Below are 25,893 nucleotides of genomic sequence, written 5' to 3' on the forward strand. Positions count from 1 at the left end.
TACTCCCCCACCCACCCACCTCATATTGCCAAGTAAATGTATCCCTCACTCTTTCTTTGTGTGTACCTCTTAATTTCTGTCTCATTTTGCCAAATCCCTCTCTCTCTCTCTCTCTCTCTCTCTCTCTCTCTCTCTCTCTCTATATATATATATATATATATATATATACTGTATATATGTTTATATATCATATACATCACATATTCTGAAGTCCCAGAACCTGAATTATAAGGTGAGTCATGAGGTGTTTAGGTGTAAAAAACACTTGTGATTTATCTTCTTCTTGCATGGTGTCGGGCTTTCTGCCTTGCTGCTTTACAATGACCTATTAAGTGTTTGTGTGCTTTGCTTATTCTATCTAATCCATCATGTGTTGTTTCTGCAGTTGGTGAACTAAGGCAGCATATTAGTTGTGCCACTTTTCTTGAAATGCTTTCTTGCCAATATTTGCATTTAGAAAGTGACAATAAATACATCGCCACCATGCATACATGCAGCACAGTTTATGCTTCTCATCTTCAAATGATATTCAGGTGGTCGGACTTTATTATAAACGTTATATGTAAGTACATGATCTGCAACCATGGCAGCCGCAAAGTGGCTCTCTCGCTCATCGCAAGATTAGCAGGGGACGAGCATAGCGTTGAGCCGAAAGTTTTGTAATTTCGCATTTTCTTAATTACGGTTTGCAAATTTTGCTGCTACGACACAAATTAGTAATTTTGTAATTGCCATACAAACTGTAATTCAAAATTCCGTAAGCGAAATATCGGTTTCGTAATTTCGCGTTTCAGCACAAATTTGCATTTAACGCAAAATTTCGTAATTTTGTGTTTTCTGTAGAAACACAGTTATTTTAGTTACGAAAATGGATGTAATTTCTTTTCTAATAGTAATTATGCCCATTTAGGTAATGACTAAACTCAGAAAAGTCACTCATTGATTGCAATTACTGATTGAAATTACTGATAATGCAAAGGCACATGCTGTCACTTTAAACGTATTAGGTGGCTCTATCTGCAGCCACTTCTAAGACAGGTGCTCTTTGCCATGGTGCACTTAGCAGTCATGTTGAGACACTTGGTTTGGGGCCTTGCAATATCTGACAATGCAAAGGTCCCTGCACGTGCTGTCACTTTAAATGCATCAGGAGGCTCTACCTACAGCCACTTCTAAGACAGGTACTCTTTGTCAAGGTGTCAAGCGTTCATGCTTGCTAAGACACTTGGTTTTGGGCCTTGCAATAACTGATAATACAAAGGTCCCTGCATGTGCTGTCACTTTAAATTTATCAGGAGGTTTTACCTGCAGCCACTTCTAAGACAGGTGCTCTTTGTCAAGGTGCACTTAGCGGTCATGCATGCTGAGACACTTGGTTTGGGGCCTTGCAATATCTGATAATGCAAAGGTCCCTGCAAGTGCTGTAGCTTTAAATATATAAGGAGGCTCTGGACTGGAACACAATTTCGAGAACGGACGAATTTACAAGTTAAACACAAAATTCTGATTTGTTTTTGTTACTTAAAAAAATCGTAATTACGAAATTTCCCATAAACACAAAATTGCACATAATTTGTGATATTAGCAGTAATCGTAATTTCGCGCATTACGCAACATTTCACAAAATCGTACTTAGGTCATTACGCTCATCACTAGATGGGCACTCTCACGACGAGTGCGCGTTCCCTGCATGACGCCCAGGGGAGCTGAGACAACAGCTTCCAGGCCAATGATCAGCGTCGGCAAGCTGTTGATTTACGAAACTGACCAGTTAAAAGTGTATAATACACATTATTTAGTAAATTCAGTCTATTATACTGGCTGCCTCCTCCTCTGGTGGTCTTCTTTGCTCGGATCGACCACCAGAGAGGACAGGCAGCCCTGCAAGTAGCACCATCAGCACATTTAACCCCCCAATTGCCTCTGATTGCCCTCTGATCACCTCTGATTGCCCTCTGATCACCTCTGATTGCCCTCTGATCGCCTCTGATCACCTCTGATTGGCCTCTGATCGCCTCTGATTGCCTCTGATTGCCCTCTGATCACCTCTGATCACCTCTGATTGCCTCTGATCACCTCTGATTGCCCTCTTATTGGCCTTTGATTGCCCTCTGATTGCCTCTGATTGCCCTCTGATCGCCTCTGATTGCCTCTGATTGCCCTCTGATCACCTCTGATCACCTCTGATTGCCTTCTGATCACCTCTGATCACCTCTGATTGCCTTCTTATTGGCCTCTGATTGCCCTCTGATCGCCTCTGATTGGCCTCTGATCGCCTTTGAATGCTCTCTGATCACTTCTGATTGTCCCCTTATCACCCCCCTGTCACTATCCTAGTGATCTAAAAACAGTGATCAGTGAAAACTGTCACTGTTTTAGTATCGCTAGTGCTAACAGTTAGGCCAGTTAGTTCGCTAAGCCCCATTGTTAGGTAGTTAACATCAGTTAGCGCCCAGCCCACCGCACCGCAGTGACTACTTCATCACTGTCGCTAATCAGCATTGGTACTATATAGTATCTGTAAGTGATCAGTACTGATCGCAGTCAGATATATCAGCACATATGGATCACCTTAGCGTAGTCTCCACAAAAAACGCACTGTTGCGTACAGCAACTTCCCATGTGACGGTACACCATGTCTGATGTAACACTAGCACATACCTATGTTATAATGTGGCTCCTGCAGCAATCTGTGTCAGCCCAGAAGTCATCATGTTAGTCTATGGCGACGCAACGTTTTTTCACTTCCTACTTGGCCGAATGCTGACAGGAAATACCATGTACTAATGTGGTATTCCCTGAAGGCCTATTTTTGGTGATGTGGTGCGGCCGACGTAACCCACCAAATATGCCAATATGCAGTGTGAATCCAAACATGAGGTTTTGAGAGACCCTAATATACAGGGCTGCCAGAACCCTCTCCTTTCAGTTGTGACAAAGTGCATAATGTACTTCACCACATCTCTGTGCGCTTTGCGCTTTGCACATTGTTCCATGGGGGAGGAGAGGTTTATCCTCGGAAGGTAAGTAAGTAAAATGTTGGTTTAAAATGTTAATGTTCTGTTTGAAATGTCCAATAAAATTTATAAAAGTTAATGTTAATGAATGTATTGCATTGCTGCTTGCTTGCTTGTTTTTTCTTTTTTCTCAATTAACAACAACCAATACCCTTCCAGGCAGACCGAACGACCGACCAGCTGCAGCACTCATGTGCATCCTGACAGAAGCATTGTACACAAGGCGGTGCATGCAGCGCTGCAGGATGAGATTTCTCCTCCGCAGTAAAAAAGATACAATGAGCTGAGGGGCGGTGTTGGATTTCATATGCTTTGGCAAGCACTTTGTATCAAAAATGGCAATGGTTTCTTCATCCACATCGATCGATGTGAATGGAGAAATCAGGTTTGCCAGGGCATGTGAACTGAAGTGGGTTTGGATGATAGGCGGAGCTCCTTTGTCCTGGCAGTCGCTTTTCCCCTCTTTATTGCACATTTTTTGACAGATATTTTTTCATCCACATTGATTGATGCGAATGAAGGAATCTTTACCGTTCATTTTTCCTGTCAGCCCAGGGCTGAACGAAAAAAATAGTCCATTACCCGTATGCCTAATATAAGGAGTATAACAGAAACTCCTAATATTACGCACACATGTAATGATTGCAGAGACCCTAAAATGCTAGGACAGACCCCACAAATGACCCTATTTAGGAAAGAAGACACCAAAAGGTATTCGTTGAGGGGCAAGATTCAATTGAATCCCACCAAGGGGAAATTCGATTCATCAGTTTTCTAACTGCAGCAATGGTTAGGTCTGGGACCCACTGGAGATCAGGGGTGGTCTGGCCATGACGCCACCTGAACGACTTGCATCAGGCAGCATATTCCAAGGGGCAGCATCCCGTCCACAGCTTGCCTCCCCTTCCGTCCCAGCATTGTTTTCCTCCACCACATTGCTGGCCCTCGCTGCAGGAAACAGCACATATACAGCAAGTTGTTACTTCCTGCATATGCGCCATTACTAGACCACTGCTCTCACGTCTCCACTGCAGGTCACCGCTGATCTGAGGTCTCACTCTCAGACAGTGCTGCATGGTGCACCAGGCATGCAACAAGGGCTGGCGGATAATGTGGTGGAGGAGGGTGGCCGCCGACTCGATCAGGAAAATGAGCGGTGCCTGGTGGAGGGAGTGGAGCATACCTGGCTACCTATACTGGGGACCACTATGCCTAGCTACCTATACTGGGGGCATCTATGCTTAGCTACCTATACTGGGGGCACTTATGCATAGCTACATATACTGGGAGCACCTACGCCTGGCTAACTACAGTGGGTGCAGGCAGCTAGAACAGGCCTTGCTGGAGATCGCTGGTGTCACAAAAGCACTTTGTGCAGCGATCCCTAGTGTGATGCATTTGATAGCACTGTACAGTAAACTGTACAGCGTTTCCAGCTTGTGTTTTTTTTATTTAAATAAACCTGGGCAAATTAAGTTTAAAATACTTAATGGACCTCCCAAAGTTCATTTCCATTGGTTTCAGCATTAGAAAAGAGCAGAACAGTTTGCCGGCAAACAGTTTCACAGCAAACAAGGGCTCATTTGCATTCACCTCTTTAACCCCTTGTCCCCCACGCAGGTTAGGATAGCCAAAATGCGGAGTACTGGCCCAGACTCCCCAGAGTCCTGGTGTGTATTTTTTTTATTTAACCCTTTGTGGAAATGGGTAAGGGGTACCCCTATACTCATTTATCCTGGGAGAGGGGCAGGAATCTGGGGGTTCCCTTCTTAAAGGGAACTCCCAGATGCCACCATGAACACCCCCAGGGTGTCGACGGCCCCCACCTCCTCCTGGGGCACCGGAGGTGGGTAAGAGCCCCTTGTCCATGGATTGGCCAAGGGCTCTGGGGGAGAGGGGGAGGCTTGGCCGCCCCTCTCCCCCAGAGCCCCCCATACCACTGACCATACGTGCTGGTATAGCTACTGGGGCTCCGCATTCTGGCTATCCCAGCCTGTATGGGGGACAAGGGGTTAAAGAAGAGGGAGGACCCTACATCATTGTTTTCCCACACTCTTAACATAAAAAAAAATTCAAAAATAGGTAAAGTTGCCATGGATCTTTATACAGCCATATTGCAGCTGTATAGTGATCCCTGGCCAAAGTGTTGCCACTTCTACAGGGTTTCCAGGAAACATCGTCATGAAATTCATTGCTCTTTCATTTCATGTATGTAAATTTACACTATCATTAGGTTGCTACATTATCTGTCATTTACCACATTTGAATGTATTCTTTTTTCCTATTGTAACTTTAAAATTTATTTTCTCAAAAACAATGAGGCCTGCAAAGGATCATTTTGTGGGATCATTGTTGTGAGCTTCCCTCATATGCTCCATAAGTCTCGGTGATACCTTTCTTGATCCCAGAGAATTGAAATGTTCTTGAAACCTCCTACTCATTTGTCTGGTGGTTTCACCTATGTAGAACCGGCCACATGGACACCACAAGGCATAGACCAGGTACGTTGTCTTGCACGTTATGAAGGCCTTCACGGTACACCTAATGGGGCCGAGCTGATAAGACTCCTGAGTTGTCCACACAAAATGCAATGACCACACCTGTGTTTTCCCTGTGGTAGGCTTCCCTTCAACCAGTCACATTTCCCCCACAGATCTAAACTCACTCCTGCAAATCAAAGATCCAATGGTAGGTGCTTTCCTGAAGGAAAAGAGAGGGCCGTCCTCTACCAGAGGTTTCAACAAGGGATCTCTGAGTAGAATGTCCCAAATTTTCTGTATTATTTCCTTGACAGTATCTGACATTACAATGTGACCAAATGTAAATTGAATTTTCTTCTGTTTTGGTTGTCCCAGTGAACCTTTTTTCGCTCCAAAAGAGACTCCCTATTCTGAGCATTTGTCTTTTTAAAGGCCTCCTGATTAAGCCCCTCGATAGCAACCTCACACCCAGTTTCTCCGCAATGGAATTCTGAATCGCAAACGTTGTTACGATATAGCCTGAGGAACTGGTTGTTAGGAAGTGATCGGGTCACATATTTAGGGTGGACAATAGAATGATGTAGTAATGCATTAGTGGTCGTTGGTTTTCGATACCCTTTGGAGATTAGTCGGTCTCCGTGAATTTCAAACTCCAGGTCAAGGAAAACAATCTTAGTTTGACTCATTGTGTCAGTAAAAGACATATTGACATCATTGTGATGCCACAAAGTCATTGAAAGCTTCACAAGTCCCAGACCAAAACACGAGAATGTCGTCCACATACCTGGACCACAGACGGAGACTATGTTTGAAAGGATTAAGATCAGAATGAACATGTGACTCCTCCCACTATGTAAAAAAAAAATATTGACATAAGTGCAAGACACAGCTGTGCCTATGGCGGTAGCGGATGGATACCTGTTGAAACCACTTAGTGTCAAAGAGAAAACAGTTAAGTTATGTGTCAAGACAAAATGTAGGCATTCCTCCTTGATCGTAATGTACATCAGCGTTATGGAAGATGCTACGCGTAGTATGCCTCTATGGGTCTGTGTGTAGAAGCGTTGCGTGGTTTGGTACGCATGTTCTCCATGCGTCACGCATACTGGATTTCTGCATCGCCAAGGGTGTATCCATACGCTAGCCATACACCTTGAAGTCAGGCCTCCCAGCATTCTTATGTGGAAGCCCTCAGCCTGCCACTATGCCTCTGGAGAAGCGCTAAGAGCGTGAAATGGCTGTAAGGTAACACAGTGCCCTGCACCCACCACCACCATTCATTGCACCACACCTGCTATGTGCACCTATTCTATCTACAAACTTCAATGCACAGGATGAATGTTCATTTGACGTGGCAAGTCTTTGAATTAAAAGCCAATAGCAGCAGTGCCGACCTCCATTTTCATTCTTCTATGCACCTGATTGTCTACTCACTCACATGCGAGGATTACATACCGGACTTTATGTGTGTGTAGAGCCAAGCAGATCCATATCTTCCTTCAGGCACTGAGTGCCAACGCTGTTCTCTACTATTTGCATATATATTTGGGGGCAGAGTGTAACCATTAAAGTTTAGTTTAAATTAGATGACTCAGTGAAAAATAAAAAAGCAGCAGTGTATCAAACGTTTACCATTTAGTAGATTGTTTTCAGTAATGAAATGTCAGCCTTACACATCTGATTTATTTTTCATAGGGTGATATGACATGCAATTTAATACTTTTGTATTGTCAGCTCAGCAACTATGTAAAATGAGTAATCAACATATTTCTTTGAGCAACCGTATTTGGGCGTTATTTTTTTAATCCCCAAAGACGTTACGTGAGCATCCTTTTAATTAGAAGACTTACGCAATACAGCAATCATCATAGCTCCTAACACAAAGAATTTTGTTGTGAAAAATTATCTCTGTAGGTGTTTTACACATTTCAAGAAGCAATAAATTATTAATGCAATATTTACATAGATGTGCATTTCTTAACTGCTTCGGGACTGCTGATAGTTAAAACTATGCCGCACTTGTGGCTGTCTAAGCCTGATGCGGTGTAGTTTTAACACTAATAGCTCCAGAGCCACCAGCACTAAAGACAGCAGAGTTCTGTGCATTGGTCAGGAGCCATTTTCATTGGCTCCTAACCTCCTCATCACTGTGAGCCAATCACAGTGATCAGGAAGTAAAAAAAAGAAAAAAACATTTGGTCCTTAAAGGGACCAGAGACTTTGGTCTGCAAGGTGTTAAGATATAGAAATATCATTATACATTAAATTTATGTTTATGCTAGAGATAAACTTTAAAGAGAACCTGAACTGAAAATAAAAAGTCAAAATAACCATACACAGGTCATACTTACCTCCTGTGTAGTCTACTACTCAATCTCGTTATCCACTATTGTGTCCCATTTGTCCACTTTGATCAATGGAATTCTCTGTCCTCCATTTTAAAAATGGCCATTACCCCATAACAGCTTCCTGGTCAGCATACTGTTAAACTGTAATATCACGCACTTGAGAAATAGAGAAACATGGATTTTACGTTGCACATTCAGTTGTAACTGACAGCAGCTGATATATAACTGACACCAACTGGTATATTTCAGTTCTGACAAAATATTGTCAGAACTGGGAGGGATCACTGTAAGAAGAAAATGGTGAGCTTCTGGAGAAAACTGACAGTGAGGTTAGTATGTAATATTAATTTGCAGCTACGTCATGTGTTTATTTTAAATTATTTTACTCACTACAGGTTCCTTTTAAGGGAACCTGAAGTGAGAGACACATGGAGGCTGACATATATATTTAATTTTAAAAAATGCACACCCAGCTTGCTTGGCTGTCCTGCTGATTCTGTACCTCCAAAACATTTAGCCATAGACCCTGAACCAGCATGCAGATCAGATGCGTATAACAAAAATCTGACAAGATTAGCTGCGTGCTTGTTTCACGTGTTAGATTCAGACACTGCTGCAGCCAGAATGATCAGCAGGACTGCCAGACAACTGGTATTGTTTAAAAGGAAATAAGTATGTCAGCCTCCATATGCCTCTCACTCCAAGTTCACTTTAAGCGGAAAAACCAAGGTAACTGAAATATAATCAACTTTAAAAATGTTAAGGCTTCTGAAGTAAAATACACCGAAGATCTGGTGGAGTTGGGTTATGTGACTGGGAAGAATCATATATTTAAAAAAACAAATTGTACAATTACTAACTATACAGTACTCTATAAACAACTGTTAATAAAAACCATAATGAAACAGATTGATTGAGTGCTGGAAAGGCCAGGTTCTGCCCTTAGTACCCTACTTTTACTTGTGTCAGTTGTACTGCTTATTCTATCAAATGCACATTGAACTGTATTGCTGAATGTTATCATACTGTGCATTGCCTTTGTGTATGTTTTATGCTTGTGTTACTGAATGTTTCACTCTTACTGCACATGAACTGTGCATGCAGTCATGGTACCTGCTATTATCTCTATTATCTCTACATCATAGCGCTATAAAAAATAATTATCATTATTATAATGATCACCCCCTACATGTTGCAAGCTCAGAGAGTGATGTCATTTATAAGAGCCAGATACTGAGAGATTATGAAAGCCTCAATTGCTGTTTTCACTTTTAAAAAAGCGCATTAGTGAACATGTATTAAAAAAAGAAGGGTCAGTGTTCAAAAGTGTTATTGTTAAGCAGCTGTGTGTGGGCCTGCCTTAAAGTGAACCTAAAGCCAAGGACAAAAAATGAGATTAACTCACCTGGGGCTTCCCTCAGCCCCCTGCAGCCGATCGGTGTCCTCGCAGACCCGCTCCGATGGTCCAGGACCCGCCGGCGAACACTTTCGGTTTGGCCATCACCGGCCGACAGGCATGGGAACGCGAGTGATTGTCCGCGGTCCCTTGCCTGTATATCGCCCCCTATGCTGCTTTTGCGGCCTCCTGGACCATCAGAGCGGGGCTGCGAGGGCACCGATCGGCTGCAAGGGGCTGAGGGAAGCCCCAGGTGAGTTAATCTCATTTTTTGTCTTTGGCTTTAGGTTCACTTTAACTGTAGATAGTGCCGTCACTTTATTATCCATATATTTATTTCCAGCCACATCCACCTGCTTAGTTATTTCCTTCTCATCCCAGGGTCTACCGAGTTCCTGTTGTTCTATGCTATGCTATGATCTTGACTTCTACAACATTCACCATATCTCTTATCTGGTATTCACCTAACTGGCTTTCAATTCTGCAATCTAATATGAATGTTGTGACTTGAAGTATCACTATGCTTAACCAGCTGCTTCTCTCTGGAAATCTGTACCTTGACTTCTGTTTAACCCCAGAATCAAATTCACTGCCCTCCATGAGTCCATTTATCTCAATATGTGACCAAAATATTTGAGTTTTAAGAGTAGTTTCAAGCCTTCTAGTGAACACGTTAGCCTTATGTCTTTAACCCATTCAGGTTCCGTCGTTTTCACGTGAGAAATGTTCATCTCCCATTCATTAGCCTATAACTTTTGTATTGTAATGTTTTTTTTTTTTTTTTATACTAAACATTTTATTTGGGTACTTTTGGGAGGGTGGGAGGTAAACCATAGATTTATAATGTAAATGTGTGTTAATTCTTTTTTTTTTTTTTTTTTTTTCAGGTGTAGTAAACTCCGCTTTCGGTATTTCTGACTTCTGGGTGGTCATTCATAAAATGTTGCCTGTTGCGATAACAGAGCGGAGATTTCCCGCTGTAGGCTGGTGGTAGGCTGTCGGTAGCCTTGCAGAAACACAGAAGCTGGCTGAGTCCCTGCGTGCGCTGCTCTCTCTGCTGCTGCTTGGGAGGTCTGTCCCATTCACTGAAATGTATTCCGCATGCTTCTCGCTACATCCGAGGTAGCGGTAATCCCCGTCCGCATACTGCTAATTTTTATGAATGGACATTTTGGTACATTTCTTATGAGAATCACCGCACAAGGCGGTGATTTATCGCTCTGCTCGGAAATGTCAGCTTCTCATGCGGAAACAGCCTTTATGAATACGCATTTTGCTAAGTGGAATGCTTTATAAATCGAGGCCATTGAGGGGCCTGTCAGCACTGGAAATCATAAAAGAGTTGTAAAATGCTATTTCTATCCTTACGTTGTACCTTAATATTGCATGGAATTATACATTGGGTGTTTTTGTTTATTTGACATTGCACAATTATTGACCTACACTACAGCAGACATACTGAAGGTTCCCATTAGAAAGCATTGTTACAGGCCTCCTTGGCCCCTGCATGAGCTTTTACCCTCTGTAAGAGTGGCAAGGAAATAGAGGATTAGGGGATCTAAACAAACCTGCAGTGTATCTGTTGTACCATGCAGATAGAGACTGCAGTTTATTACACACACTTATCAAGGGACTGCAGCACACAAAAAAGGAAAACAAGACACAGGGGCTCTTGGTCCCGCAATGCAAATGCGTTCAAGCTTATTGGCTGTGCCAAAGTGTCCCCCATAGTCCTGATGGTGAGTCCTATGCTAACTGTGCAAAAAATGCTACTTTCTTCACATCTCTTACTATAGGAATAATCTCCAAGGTCCAAGAGTGAAACAAATAGGAATATATTACAGTTAAAATCACCTCACCTTTCTATCAGCTACCAACTGGATCCTACCAACTGGATCCTCTGGAAAAAGTGCAAACTTGCCTAATTTTATGCTTTGACTGTGCTGGAAAGGGGTGTGGTCATGCACGCTCACAGGGAATAATAACTTTAAAAACCAGGGGGTGAACATCACAAACCATTTGAAAATCGGAGAAGCTTCTGGGTCATCCAAAGGCTTCCCTCTACTGAGATGTCTAACTATTTTTTTTGTGGCAGGTTTGCTTTAACTCCAAGGCAATGTGCAAAATTCAGTCACCAAACACAGAATTACTGTTTGAAATACAGAAGACTTCCACACACGGTTGCTGTCTATCCAAAAAGTGCATTTGCAACATTAAGGGTCTCATTATAATAAAAGTAAGTCGCTAGACGGTAACTGGTTAAATTTCACAGCAATCTCGTGTTTTTCTTGCCACAGGAAGTACTGCAGAAGTGTAGTCAAGCCGAGGAAAAAAATAGCAACCTTTTAAAAGAGCTTTTCTTTCTGCTGAGAGACTACAGTCATTAAAACAATCATAACTAACACACAGTGTCATTTAGGAGCAATTTTATATATGAGTGTAGAGAGGAGCCACAGCAAAGCAGGGTCCGTCACTTTTGGATATTTTTTTTTCCATAAAGCCCAAGAAAATCATTGTGAAATGAGTAATGGAACTGCAAAGTGAACCTTCATAAATGAAGGAAATAGATCCATTTCCCTGTGTGTTGTACACAATGGGCTTCTTAGGAAGTGAATGCACCTGGCCTTGCCAGCGAAGACGATGGAACCGTTTGCTTTTATACTGTATAGGTGACTCATGATTCGGCTCGCAAATAAATCTAATAATGCAGGCAATCTTATATCCTGCCTCTTGTTTGCTTTTTACAAAACCAGTTATTGTGGCAAACATAAAGCTTTTGCACGCCAGTCAAGCTAATTACAAGTAAATTGTGCCTCTGCCCATTCCGGTAAAAAAAAAAAAGTCAAGAGTTTTGTTAATAGCCCAAGTCTAAAATGGAAGTACTTTTCTGCTTGGCAGTACTATATATCTGCTATTATTGTTGTCATTATTGATTTATATAGCACGACCATCTTCCATTGGCCTTTACAGAACAAGATATAAACATGATTGCCTAATACAGAGGTGATTTGCAACATAAATGTGACAATAACGTGATCTAAGCAAGCCATCCATCAAATAAAAGAAACAATAGGAGACTGGATCCTGCCTTTACAAGCCTAAAATCTATGACAATATAACTAAAGTGAGGAGTTACACTGCTTGTCGCTAAGAAACACAGCTGGTATTTTTAACAGAAATGGAAAACAAGTAGGATGACATTTATTTTTGCTTTTATTTAATAGTCACATAAAGGTTTGTTCACACTATGCATATGTGTTATAATGTAAATTGTAATCCCACAGCAACGTAATGCAATGGGCCCAAAGTGGGGCACCTTAGCTCAGAAGGTGTGTTGGGTTCTATTGTAAAGATGTGACCAAAGCTGTGCACTACCAGTTACAAATGACCGGTGCAAGGTATTATGGGTTGCATGTCGTGCATAGAGATGGCCCACATAGGCCTCAATTCACAGAGCTTTATCAAACACTTTATCAAACGTTTGATAATTTTCCTCATGGGTAAAATCTAATTTTGAATTCACTAAGGTGTTATAGATTTATTGAACATTTCGTCGATAAAACATACGATAAATCTATAACACCTTAGTGAATTCAAAATGAGATTTTACCCATGAGGAAAATTATCAAACGTTTGATAAAGTGTTTGATAAAGCTCTGTGAATTGAGGCCACTGTTGGAGCTAGTAAAAAAGGGCGCACAGGGATAGTGGACAAAAAGGGCGCCGCCATAGACTGCAATGCAAAATATCGGCTATTCGGCGCCCGACAGGAAAAAAGGGCGCCCGAGAAATAGCGATTACAGGGATCGTGTTAACAAACGTTTTCGTTTACAGAATAAGGTTTATAACAAATATCGTTTACAAGTACGTTTGCAGTTTGTGTTATACTTATTTTTTCGTTTTTAAATTTCACTTATATCAGTTTTTACTTATTTTTTCGTTTAAAAATTTCGCTTACAAAAGTATAACAACTAAATTTTCGTTTACACTTCTTTGATCATTTAAAAATTTGTTTTCATATGCATAATGCGTAAATACCGTTTTCTACCTTATTGTATTAGAAATACATCGCTTTTGGTATTAACTTTGTTTTTACACTTATAATGCGTTGATTATAGTTACTAAAATATCGCTTTTAATGTTACTGTTATTTTAAGATTTCTAATGCTTGTAAGGCTATCTATTGTATTGTATATATTTATTGTAACGATCGGTGTAGCACAGAGAGGATCTGATTACCGGTGATCTGCAGTATCACTGGGAATACAGATATATACCAGATTATAGATGATCTGCAGTATCACCGATAATCCGATATACAAGCTAACCTCTGGACACCTAAGCAGAGTGTTTGGTGCAAACAGTAGTAATGAGAGGACTGGGTCTCAGAGCAGTAAGGAGTACTGCCCAATTCCTTCTGGACTCTCCCGGAGGGAGGAGTCAGGCTGAGAGAAGGAACGACAGAACGAGAGGGACACTCAAGAGGGAGTGTCACTATCAGGACTGGGAACCGCCTCTAACAGTAAGGTCGGTTCTCGAGGCCGGACAAGCCAGGTCGTAAACACACGGACAGATAAAGTACAGATTCAGAAGGCAGAGGCGAAGTCTGTAGTACAGGCAGGGTATCGGCAACAGGGTATCAGAAATATCGAGGTACAAAATCAGAAGGCAGATGCAGAGTCTAAGGACGAGCCGGGATTCGGCAACAGAGTATCAGAAAGACAAAGTACAGGATCAGAATTCAGGAGAATGGTCGGGCAGGCAGAAGGTCATAACAGATAATCACAATCAAACTAGTACTTTAAACTATCAACAAATCTAGCTAAGTGTAGGATTACAGCTCCAGCTGGTCCTGGCACACTTTCGGATCTGACTCAGGTCTGCGTGCTACCATGTAATGATCGCAACGCCAGACAACCAGCACTTGAACAGCCAGCAGTATATATACACAGCCACTCTCCAGCCCCTCCCTAAGTGCTGGACCAATGAGAGGGCTCAGAACCGTCAGCTGACCAGCTTGGTCAGCTGACCTACTTCTGGCTGCTATATAAGCTTTGCCTCTGTGCGTGCGCGCGTGTCATTCTGAATCTTGGAAGACTAGCAGTCCCAGCCACACCAGTACTGCCTTGCAATGTATCCAGTGAACCAAGCGTGGGAGCCGCCTCTAACGAGGATTCCGCCGCTTCCAATGCGGATTCCGCCGTTCCCAGAGCGGATTCTGCCGTTCCCAATGCGGATTCCGCCGTTCCGCCTATGCGGCATGCGGCGGTTTTTCCGCGTTGTGACGTCATGCTGGACGCGGAAACAGCCGCCTCACCCTGAGAGACGGCGGCTTTTCCGCGTTTCCTCACAGTACCCCCCCCGAGGAGTGGACTCCGGACAACTCCTACCAGGTTTCTCGGGATGTAAGGCGTGAAACTCCTTCCTTAATTCGTCCGCATGCATGCGACTCCCAGGTACCCATTGTCTCTCCTCAATGCCATACCCTTTCCAGTGCACCAGATATTGTACTGAGTTCTGTACAATGCGTGAATCTAATATTTTCTCTACCTCATATTCAGGTCGTTCATCTACCATCACAGGAGGAGGAGGAGTGGAGCCCACATGGACTGCTGGTTTGAGCAGGGATACATGAAAGGACCTTACCCCACGCATGCTGGCGGGAAGATCAACAGAATACGTAACGTTGTTGATCTTCTTAGCTACCGGGAACGGACCCACAAACCTGGGACCTAGCTTATCTGAGGGCTGTCTCAGACTCAAGTGACGTGTGGACACCCAGACCAAGTCTCCTGGCTGGAACCTCCAAGCAAAGGGGAGAATTTGGGCGACCTCCCTGTCACAATCTGGAACGGAGAAAAACCAGAAGAAGAACTCTTTAAATTATTCTGTGCGAATTCCGCGAAGGCCAGAAATTTTACCCAGTCATCTTGTGCCTCCGCAACGTAACATCTTAAGAACTGCTCCAAAGACTGATTAATCCGTTCAGTCTGCCCATTAGTCTGTGGGTGGTAGCCTGATGAGAAAGACAACTTCATGCCCATTTGGTGGCAAAATGCCCTCCAGAATCTAGAGATGAATTGGACTCCCCGATCCGACACTATGTTTTCCGGAATGCCATGCAGCCGGAAAATGTGGATGATGAATAGGTCGGCCAATTCCTGGGCCGAGGGGAGTCCTTTCAAGGGCACGAAATGGGCCATCTTGCTGAAGCGGTCGACTACCACCCAAATGACCGACATACCTTCAGACATGGGGAGCTCACCCACAAAATCCATGGACAAGTGGGTCCATGGTTCACTCGGGGCGGGCAAAGGGTGTAAGGTACCGACAGGGGCCAGCCGGGAGGGCTTACTTTTTGCACAAATTGCACATTCCCTAACAAACTCCTTGCAATCAGCTGACAGGGAGGGCCACCAGGCACACCTGGCTACAAGATCCTGCATTCGGGCTGCTCCGGGATGTCCAGCATTTTTATGCGCATGGAACATCTCTAGGATTTGGAGACGGAAGGGCAGGGGAATGAACATAACCCCTTCAGGCTTCCCTTCTGGGATGTCCTGCTGGAAGGGGCTTAATGTCTCCTTCCAGTCCTCCCAAGTATCGGTTGCAGCCAGCACCAATTTCTGCGGAACAATAGACTCAGGGATTGAGGGATGTGCTGTCTCCAGCTCAAAGCACCTGGACAAAGCGTCTGCCTTAATGTTTTGCTGCATGGAGTGTAAGTAATTATGAATCTGAACCTTGTAAAGAATAATGACAATCGTGCCTGACGGGGACTTAATCTCTTAGCTCCCTCGATGTATTATAAATTCTTGTAGTCCGTGTAGACCGTGATAGTGTGCTCTGCTCCTTCGAGCCAGTGACGCCATTCTTCAAAGGCCAGTTTAATGGCCAGGAGCTCTCTGTTGCCTATGTCGTAGTTCTTCTCTGCCGGAGAGAACCTACGAGAAAAGTAGGCACAGGGATGTAGTCTTCCCTGTAACCCTGACCGCTGAGACAGCACAGCCCCTACCCCGACCTCCGAGGCGTCAACCTCAACAATGAAAGGATAAGAGGTGACAACATGTCTTAGGATCGGTGCGGAACAAAACAATTCCTTCAAAGTAGAGAATGCTTTCTGAGCTTCAGAAGACCAGTGGGTAGTATCTGCCCTCTTACTTGTGAGACTGGTAAGGGGTGCAATGATCGTGGAGTACCCTTTTATAAACCTCCTATAGTAATTCGCAAAACCCAGGAATCGCTGGTGGGCTTTCAGCCCCACAGGTTGCGGCCATTCCAGGACAGCTGTGACTTTAGCAGGGTCCATTGACAGACCTGAGGTAGAAATGACATACCCCAGAAACGTGACGGATGTCACCTCAAAAATAAATTTTTCCAACTTGGCGAACAGCATATTTTGTCTCAGCTTGTTCAGCACAATTTTGACATGGCTCCTGTGTTCAGAGAGATTGTCAGAGTAGATCAGTATATCATCGAGATATACCAGAACAAATCTGCCCAACACCTCTCTGAATACCTCATTAATTAATTCTTGGAAGACGGCTGGCGCATTACACAACCCGAAGGGCATCACTAAGTATTCGTAATGCCCGTCGGGTATGTTGAAGGCCGTCTTCCATTCATCGCCCTTTCTAATGCGGATCAGGTTGTATGCACCCCTCAGATCTAACTTTGAGAAGATCTTAGCGTTAGTGACCTGTGTGAACAAATCGTCTATCAATGGTAGCTGATAACTATTCTTCACCGTGATTTTATTCAGGCCTCGGTAATCGATGCAAGGTCGAAGACCTCCATCTTTTTTCTTAACAAAAAAGAAGCCGGCCCCCGCAGGCGACCGGGAGGGGCGAATGAACCCTTTGGCTAGATTGTCACGGATGTATTCCTGCATGGCCACTTTCTCCGGTCCAGACAAATTATACAGGTGACCTCGGGGGGGGCATAAAACCGGCACGGAGATCGATGGGGCAATCGAAAGGGCGATGAGGAGGTAACTTATCAGCAGCCTTGGGACAGAATACATCCGAGAATTCAGAGTATTGCTCGGGAACCCCCTCCACTTGAATCTTGGTCTGACCTAATGTCACTTTCCCTAGACACTGCTGGGAACAAAAGTCTGACCAACTGGTTAATTGTCCTGCAGCCCAATTAATCTGTGGCGAGTGAAGCTGCAGCCAGGGCATACCTAAGACAATTGTGGAGGTGGTCATGTGTAAAACAAAAAAACCTCAATCTCTCCCCATGCAGTACCCCAATAGTGACTTCCACCTCTGGTGTCTGAGACAGCGGACGGTCCCTTTGAAGCGGGGAGTCGTCCACGGCAGTAACCTGGATAGGTGGTTCTACTGGGGTGAGCGGAATGCCCAACTTCATTGCAAACTCGGAACTCATAAAATTAGCCGCTGAGCCTGAATCAACAAAGGCCTCTGTGGCTTCAGATTTGTCCCCCCATGTAATCGTACATGGAAGGAGCAAACGTTTTTCTTTTAGGGGTATAAAACGGGCGCCTAGGGTGTTACCCCCTACAACTCCTAGGCGGTAGCGTTTCCCGGCTTATTAGGACAGTTTCGTACCCTATGCCCCCCCCAGCGCAATACAGGCACAACTGTTCCGTCATCCTCCGTCTTCGCTCCACCTGGGACAATTTTGATTGACCTATCTGCATAGGCTCGGGTGGAGGTAAGACCGGAGCAGATGAGACTGAAGAAGATGATGCTACCTGAGGTGTAGCGTAAGACACTACTCTGACACGTTGACTACCCCTAGTCTGTTTTTGGTAGCGCAGCCTACGGTCAATTCGGATGGCCGCTGAGATGGCCTCATCGACTGTTTTGGGCTCGGGCTGACTTAGCATCAGGTCAGAGACCTCATCGGACAGCCCTGACAAAAAACAATCTAGCAGGGCGTAAGTGTCCCACCTGGCCGTAACTGACCACCTCCTAAATTCGGCCGCGTAATCTTCGACCGGACCCTTGCCTTGACGTAAAAACTTGAGCTTCCGCTCAGAAGTCGAGGCAAGGTCTGGGTCATCGTAAATTACCGCCATGGCTTTAAAGAATTCCTCCACCGAGGTAAGAGCTAAGTCTCCGGCAGGCAAATTGTACGCCCAGGTCTGGGAGTCACCAGATAACAAGGTTTTAATAAATATGACCCGTTGGGTCTCAGTCCCTGAGGATCGGGGTCTCAACTCGAAATATGATAACACTCTACTCTTAAAATTCCGAAAGTCAGACTTGTGGCCGGAAAAGTTATCAGGTACGGGCATACGTATGTCATCACTATGAGGGGATCGCACCGAATCAACTGACGTCTGGAGGGTTCGCACAGAGCCTTATAGGGCATCAATTAATGCTTTGTGCTGGCCCAGTGCTTGATGGATGTTATCCACCGAAGTGGCAAGCACACCCAGAGGATCAGCACGTGCGTCCATCTGTTTTTTGGGTCTGGCGTTCTATAACGATCGGTGTAGCACAGAGAGGATCTGATTACCGGTCATCTGCAGTATCACTGGGAATACAGATATATACCAGATTATAAATTATCTGCAGTATCACCGATAATCCGTTATACAAGATAACCTCTGAACACCTAAGCAGAGTGTTTGGTGCAAACAGTAGTAATGAGAGGACTGGGCCTCAGAGCAGTAAGGAGTACTGCCCAATTCCTTCTGGACTCTCCCGGAGGGAGGAGTCAGGCTGAGAGAAGGAACGACAGAACGAGAGTGACACTCAAGAGGGAGTGTCACTATCAGGACTGGGAACCGCCTCTAACAGTAAGGTCGGTTCTCGAGGTTGGACAAGCCAGGTCGTAAACACACGGACAGATAAAGTACAGATTCAGAAGGCAGAGGCGAAGTCTGAAGTACAGGCAGGGTATCGGCAGCAGGGTATCAGAAATATCGAGGTACAAAATCAGAAGGCAGATGCAGAGTCTAAGGACGAGCCGGGATTCGGCAACAGAGTATCAGAAAGACAAAGTACAGGATCAGAATTCAGGAGAATGGTCGGGCAGGCAGAAGGTCATAACAGATAATCACAATCAAACTAGTACTTTAAACTATTAACAAATCTAGCTAAGTGTAGGATTACAGCTCCAGCTGGTCCCGGCACACTTTCGGATCTGACTCAGGTCTGCGTGCTACCACATAATGATCGCAACGCCAGACAACCAGCAACTGAACAGCCAGCAGTATATTTACACAGCCACTCTCCAGCCCCTCCCTAAGTGCTGGACCAATGAGAGGGCTCAGAACCGTCAGCTGACCAGCTTGGTCAGCTGACCTACTTCTGGCTGCTATATAAGCTTTGCCTCTGTGCGTGCGCGAGTGTCATTCTGAATCTTGGAGGACTTTCAGTCCCAGCCACACCAGTACTGCCTTGCAATGTATCCAGTGAACCGAGCGTGGGAGCCGCCTCTAACGCGGATTCCGCCGCTTCCAATGCGGATTCCGCCGTTCTCAAAGCAGATTCCGCCGTTCCCAATGCGGATTCCGCCGCTCTGCCTATGCGGCATGCGGCGGTTTTTCCGCATTGTGACGTCATGCTGGACGCGGAAACAGCCACCTCACCCTGAGAGACGGCGGCTTTTCCGCGTTTCCTCACATTTATATATACTTTTCTCTATTTATAATATTAATGTATACGTGATTTTAAGGCTATTTTAAAGCTATTTATTCTATTACAAATATATATTTTATTCATGTTATTTGTAAAGAAGTATTTTAAGGATTAAATATATTATTGTTTATATGTGTTTAGGGTGTTTGTGCGGTGGGGATGGTTAGGTTTAGGCATTACCAGGGGGGTCTAGGGGTTAGGGATAGGTACAGGGAGGGTTAAGTATAGTTACAGTATAATATACGCAATCAGAGGGTGGTTAGGGTTAGGCACCACCAGGGGGGGTCTTAGGGTTAGGCACCACCAGGGGGGTCTTAGGGTTAGGCATCAACCGGGGGGTCTTAGGGTTAGGCACCACCAGGGGTTTTTTCTTATAGACGATATTTGACATTTCTTTTCAGAATTCGTTTGTTGTTATAGACGGTATTTTGCCATTTCATTTCCGTTTATTTAACCTATTTAGCACTAAATTTTCGTTTACAACCCCTTAAAAGAAAAATATGGTTTTGCATTAAAACTTAAAATTTCGGCTATACCCTGCGCCCTTTTTTCCAGGCGCCCTTTTTTGATACACGCCACATAGTTCACCGGTGGACAGTTCCCGGCGAATTTCTGCTGTTCGCGCTCTCTGCAATCTGTGAACATATGACGTGTTAAACCCGCCCCTATGTATCATCATGGAGCCAAACTTTGACCCTTTACATCACAGTCAGCAGACACATGGCAGCCAATCAGTTAGCATCCCCTCCTGGACCCCCCTATTAAAAAGCAGTTGTGGCGGCCATATTGGATTCATTCTCTGCTGGCTGCTGACTGTTAGTGAAAGCAAGTTCAGACTTGCTGCAGATAGGTAGGGAAAGCATTAGTAAGGCCTGTGTTCTTGTTCCTTACTTACTGTGAAAGTACAACACCCCAAACAGCCCTTTTGAGTTCTAGTACCTCGGTCTCCTGTGGTTTTTTTTGTGTGTGACGTTCCACAGCCCACTGACACCCAGAGCTATGTGCACACTATTGCTGATGCTACATTAAGTTGCACACACAGTACCACTCCAGTGCATAATTATTTCACTGTATTCTGATAGTACTATTGTATTTCTTTATGTGTGACACTCCACAGCCCTCTGACACCCAGAGCTGTGTGCACACGACTGCTATTGCTACATTAAGTTGCACGCACAGTACCACTCCAGTGAATTATTTGTAGGAATGTAATGTGATTTCTGCCCTTTAAGGATTAAAACCCGGCTTTGCGTTTTGAGTCCTATGGGAGAAAAGCGCTTTACAAATATTATTGTATTGGTATTGTATTGTATTGCGTCAACTAAGTAATTTTTGGTGGAGCTTTTGGCATGGATCCCCCTCCGGCATGCCACAGTCCAGGTAGACCCCTTGAAACAACTTTTCCATCACTTTTGTGGCCAGAAACAGTCTTTGTAGGCTTCACAATTCACCTGCCCATTGAAGTCTAAGTTCGCTGGGTTTGCATGTTCGCGAACATTTGCGGAAGTTTGTGTTCGCTGTTCGCCAACAGAAAATTCTATGTTTGTGACAAAATTTGTTGTGATGTGCCACATGGACATCACAATGGGATCAGTGTGAACTTATCCTAAGTATTGAGTAAATCAGGAACAACTGAATCAGGTTGTCAGGCATACCTTATAACAGAAAAGCTATAAGTATACTAAACGCCAATTGTAATTATGCACGGCATGGATGCAGCTGCGCTTGTGTGGTGAAAAGGTTTTGGTGTGTGCGCACACAAGGTTTGGGTGGAGGGGCCATGTGACAGTTGTGGTGTGTGATATTTTTCTGAAAAGTATAGCTTTACTGGTTAAATGGTAAAGGGATGACTAGTGAGAGAAGAAGGTTAGGTAAAGTGATAATAGAATATCAGTAAAATTACCTCTCTGACACACCTCTCCACCGTGAACATGTGAATGTACAGTACAGTTGATGTGCCATTGATGGACATTCTTTATATTGCTGTGCTTTGTTGTGATACAAAGAGTAAAACAATGCATGTCTGTTGCCCAAACCCTGCTAGTTTCTTGATGTTCATATACAGTATGCAGTTAAGAACTGAGACAATCAAAATGCAATTTTTGTTTCTTTTTATCCAAATCCATGCTGCATATAATCTCCATGCAATTCAAAATTATTTGCACCTCAGACCTCTTCTATACAACAGTGTAGCAAGATAAGCCCTATTTTGAACTAGTAGGAAGTTATCTAAAAAAAATGTGACAAATATTATTTTTCTGATTTAAAAAAATGAAATCAAACTTTTTGATTTTATTTTTAGGTCTAAACGTAATATTTTTTTAAAGTATTTTCTCCACTACACTCAAAATTAAAGCACACTTGAAATGGGAAAATAAATACTTTTTACTTTTTCTGGGGCTTCTTTCAGCCCCTCATAATCTTTGAGGCCTATCAGTGTCCTTTAGGTCTCTACTTCGTTGTTGAAACCTGGTCTCCCAGAAAGCTCTGAGGCAGAAGACTGGGTGACATATTACCCTAGGCTAAGCATCATTTGCAGGGCGGGGTTACCAGCCAATAAACAGTAATATATAGCTTTAGGAATATTTTCAGATAATTAAGGTAAAAATAGGTATCCTGCTTCTTGAATAATGTATTACATTTTACTAAATGTCATTACGGTTACTTCTCAAAGCAAACCCTAGGTATACCTTTGGTGAAAAACGAGTACATACTTAAGGGGAGGAAAGCTTCTTGATCCGCCAGAGGCTTCCCACGCTGTCCTCTGGACCATTGCTGCTGCCCGGGACCCTCCTGCACATGGGGGCTGTACTCGCGTGAGTGCATCTGTGCAGTACCAAAGAGCCGCTTGTGCATGAGTGGCTCCGGCTTACTGCACAGGCGTGAGTGTGCTTGAACAGGAACAGCACGGCTGTGCTTGTGACTGAAGAGGAGTACAGGCCCGATGTTAATTTTGACAACAACAGTAATTCTTGGGGCAGGTCGTGCTCAACAACGGGGGACCAGAGGATGTTGTAGGAAGCCTCTATAGTGTCAAGAGACTTCCCTCTTCTTAGGTAGGTATGAGTTTTTATTACTGAGGTTCACTTTAAATGGAGCTCATACTGAATCTGTAGTGTAAGCAATATGTTAATTAGGAACAAACTGCAGTGGAGAAATTTAGTGACTGCAATTTAAACAGAGACTCCTAAATCAAAAACAAACACTGCATGATATGGCTTGTCTTGCATACATTTAAAAATAGCGCCGCAAAGAAATGGCGCAGAGTGATGCCGATAATGGCATCTTGCTACTAAGGTTATTTAATGTTTTAGAAATATCCTAAAAAGTTAAAGAACCTTAGTAGCAAGATTTCATTAACAGCATCTATCGTACATTACCCCGTCCCGGCAACGGCAATCATGTCTCCTCCACTTCCAGGTTAGTTCGCAGAAGTCCTGGAGCCAGCCAATCGACAACTGCAAACTAGTAGAAAGGGGAGGAGACACGATCGGCCAGGACCAGGTAATGTATACCTACACCCATTCCTACTCTCACACTGAACCCTCCCTTTACCTATGCCTAAGCCTAAGACCCCCCCCCCTCAGTGCCTAACCCTAACCACTCCACCCTGCTGCCTAACACTAACCACTTCACCCCCGCTGCTTAACCCTGGAGCACTCCACCCCATGCCCAACCCTAACCCTCTTGCCTAAGTGTACCTACTCCCTGCCACCATATGGAGGAATAGAAAAAGCCACAATTAGTGACAAGGAGGTAAAATTCTGGTGCCCGCTAAGCATCCGCTATTTATCGAGTGTCATAATTAAACCTCTTTACAACTGCTCCCTGTCCCAGGTAGAGTCAATAGTAGGCATTTACACACTTTTTTAAAAACAGTTTTCTACAAAATGAATATTTCTTTATCTGTTGGACTTAGTTAAATAGTCATACTTTAAAGAAAGCCATGTGGTCATATTCTAGTACTCATATTTAAAAAATAGAAATTACATTTCATGAAAGAGAATTTGCGGTACTTTTATGCACATTTGCTTTGTTTATTTATTATACATAGTGCTAAAAATGGATGTAAAACAATGTCATCCATTAAATATGACAACTTACATATAAGTATATCATGTTTACCATCTGGATCCAACAAACCAGACTGACAACTCATTGTTGATTTATAGCCTTGATGTGAATTAAAATGAACAGGCAATGCAGACTGATGGATCCATTGTGCTAGTGCAAAAGAGCTGCCACTCAACTATAGATAATATCACCATTCTTTGACGATAATGGTCATGTTTGCATTAATGAAAGGTCACCTTTAAACTTGCATTCACTATTCAGAAAGTAAACTGTGCTCACCGACAAGTGATTAAGCTCTAAAAGCTGGTACATATTTTCAATGAAGCATCGTACACACGTATGATGACTGTCACTCACAGAGATCAAAATGCAAGTTCTGGGCTGACAAAGATTCTGTCATGTCACTGGTCTGTAGGCAAGGATCTTATTCTGTTGCTATGAAGGAAGGCAGAGGGAAAACGGCAAGATGGGCAATGGATCAGTTTTAAGCGGGAGGGGTAAGGAGGAGAACAAATGTCCCGGCCTGCTTACGGACGAGATGATCCAGCAGCCCAGATCTCTGGCCGATGCTTCATGATCACTGTACACAATAGGTTCTTGGTAGAGGTGACCCCAAATGAGAACTATCTAGCATATTTATGAAGCTTCCATGTTGCACTTAACATTTGGGACTCATTTGTCAAGGTGACATTGCAAACTATATGACTATTGCTTAGCAGCTTGTACTGTCAATGAAGGGAGGACAGGATAATGCCTATGTGAGCAACATCCAGCAAACAAGTTAGTAAAAAAACATAGGCTCATTCATCATGTTCAACCACTAAACAAGGGGGACAGCTGTACACTTGCAAGATTCTTGTCCAAAACAGTCCTGAACAAACCGTTTCAGGTAAAGAACATCTAGTGTGTGAACAAGACACACATTTGTAGCTTTGAAGGGGTAACTATCAGAGACTGGATAAGGTTTAGGGCTCAGACCCACTAGCAGCTTTTTCTAAGTGCTAGTGATTTGAAAAAGCTCTTGCTAATGCAAGGCTATGGGGGATTTTTATAAAATCACATCGCTCAAGTGGGATCACACCCATAGCATTACATTAGCAAAAGCTTTTCAAATCACAAAGCGCTAAGAAAATTGCTCCTAGTGGGTTTCAGGCCTTATTGTAAATTCACAAGTACAATCAAAGTGGTGAGGATAAAAAGGTTATTGTTGCCTAAAAGAAGAGAGAATTGTCTCAAAGTCAGAAAGCTATGATTCAGCTTTGTTAATCAAAAATCTAAATAATTAAAAAAAATATATGAAATGTATGTCTATAACATAACTGTATATACAGTGTATATATATATATATATATATATATATATATATATATATACACACCATATTTTTTGGAATATAAGACGCACTATACAGCTTGGGTCCTCCATACACGTTATGCATGACCCCACCCAGCACAATTGCACAATTGCACCTCGGGGATTACAGTAATAGAACCACTAATAAGTACAGGACCATGAAGTATGGAGGTCCTGAGCTGTATAGTGGCAGGCTGCCACATGGGAATTGTATACCTGCAGCAGCAGGAGGAGAAGAAGGAGAGTGCATGTAGAAGCAGGATGGGAGGGAGGGGGAGAGGAGTACAGTGGCAGGATCTGATGAGGGCTTGAAGTGGTAGTGTATTAAAGTGTAATGTGTAGTATAGTGTAAGTAGTGTAGTGTAGTGTGTAGTGTAGCTTAGCTGGTGGGAGCGTAGGGGGCTAGTGTAGTGAAGCAGGTCAGTGTAGTTCAAATAGAGTTGTTCAGACAGCCTGGGGGGGAGGTCCACAACAAGACCCCCCTGATATTTCCCCCTGATTTTTGGCTTCTAAACCTAGGTGCTTATAGTCCGGAGTGTCATAGTCTGGAAAATTATATATATATATATATATATATATATATATATATATATATATACATATATATTT

General features: G+C 43.5%; 1 long non-coding RNA gene across 1 annotated transcript in view; it reads left to right on the top strand.

Annotated features, from left to right (window-relative positions):
* Window positions 1-10,482, top strand: part of LOC137517656 (uncharacterized) — a 48,325-nt gene extending 37,843 nt beyond the window's left edge. The window contains exon 4 of the long non-coding RNA XR_011020610.1: window positions 10,129-10,482. This is a non-coding gene — a long non-coding RNA (uncharacterized lncRNA). The remainder of the gene's footprint in view (window positions 1-10,128) is intronic.
* The last annotated feature ends 15,411 nt before the right edge of the window (window positions 10,483-25,893 follow it).

The sequence above is a fragment of the Hyperolius riggenbachi genome, chromosome 5 (genome assembly GCF_040937935.1).
Source record: "Hyperolius riggenbachi isolate aHypRig1 chromosome 5, aHypRig1.pri, whole genome shotgun sequence".
Taxonomy (NCBI): domain Eukaryota; kingdom Metazoa; phylum Chordata; class Amphibia; order Anura; family Hyperoliidae; genus Hyperolius; species Hyperolius riggenbachi.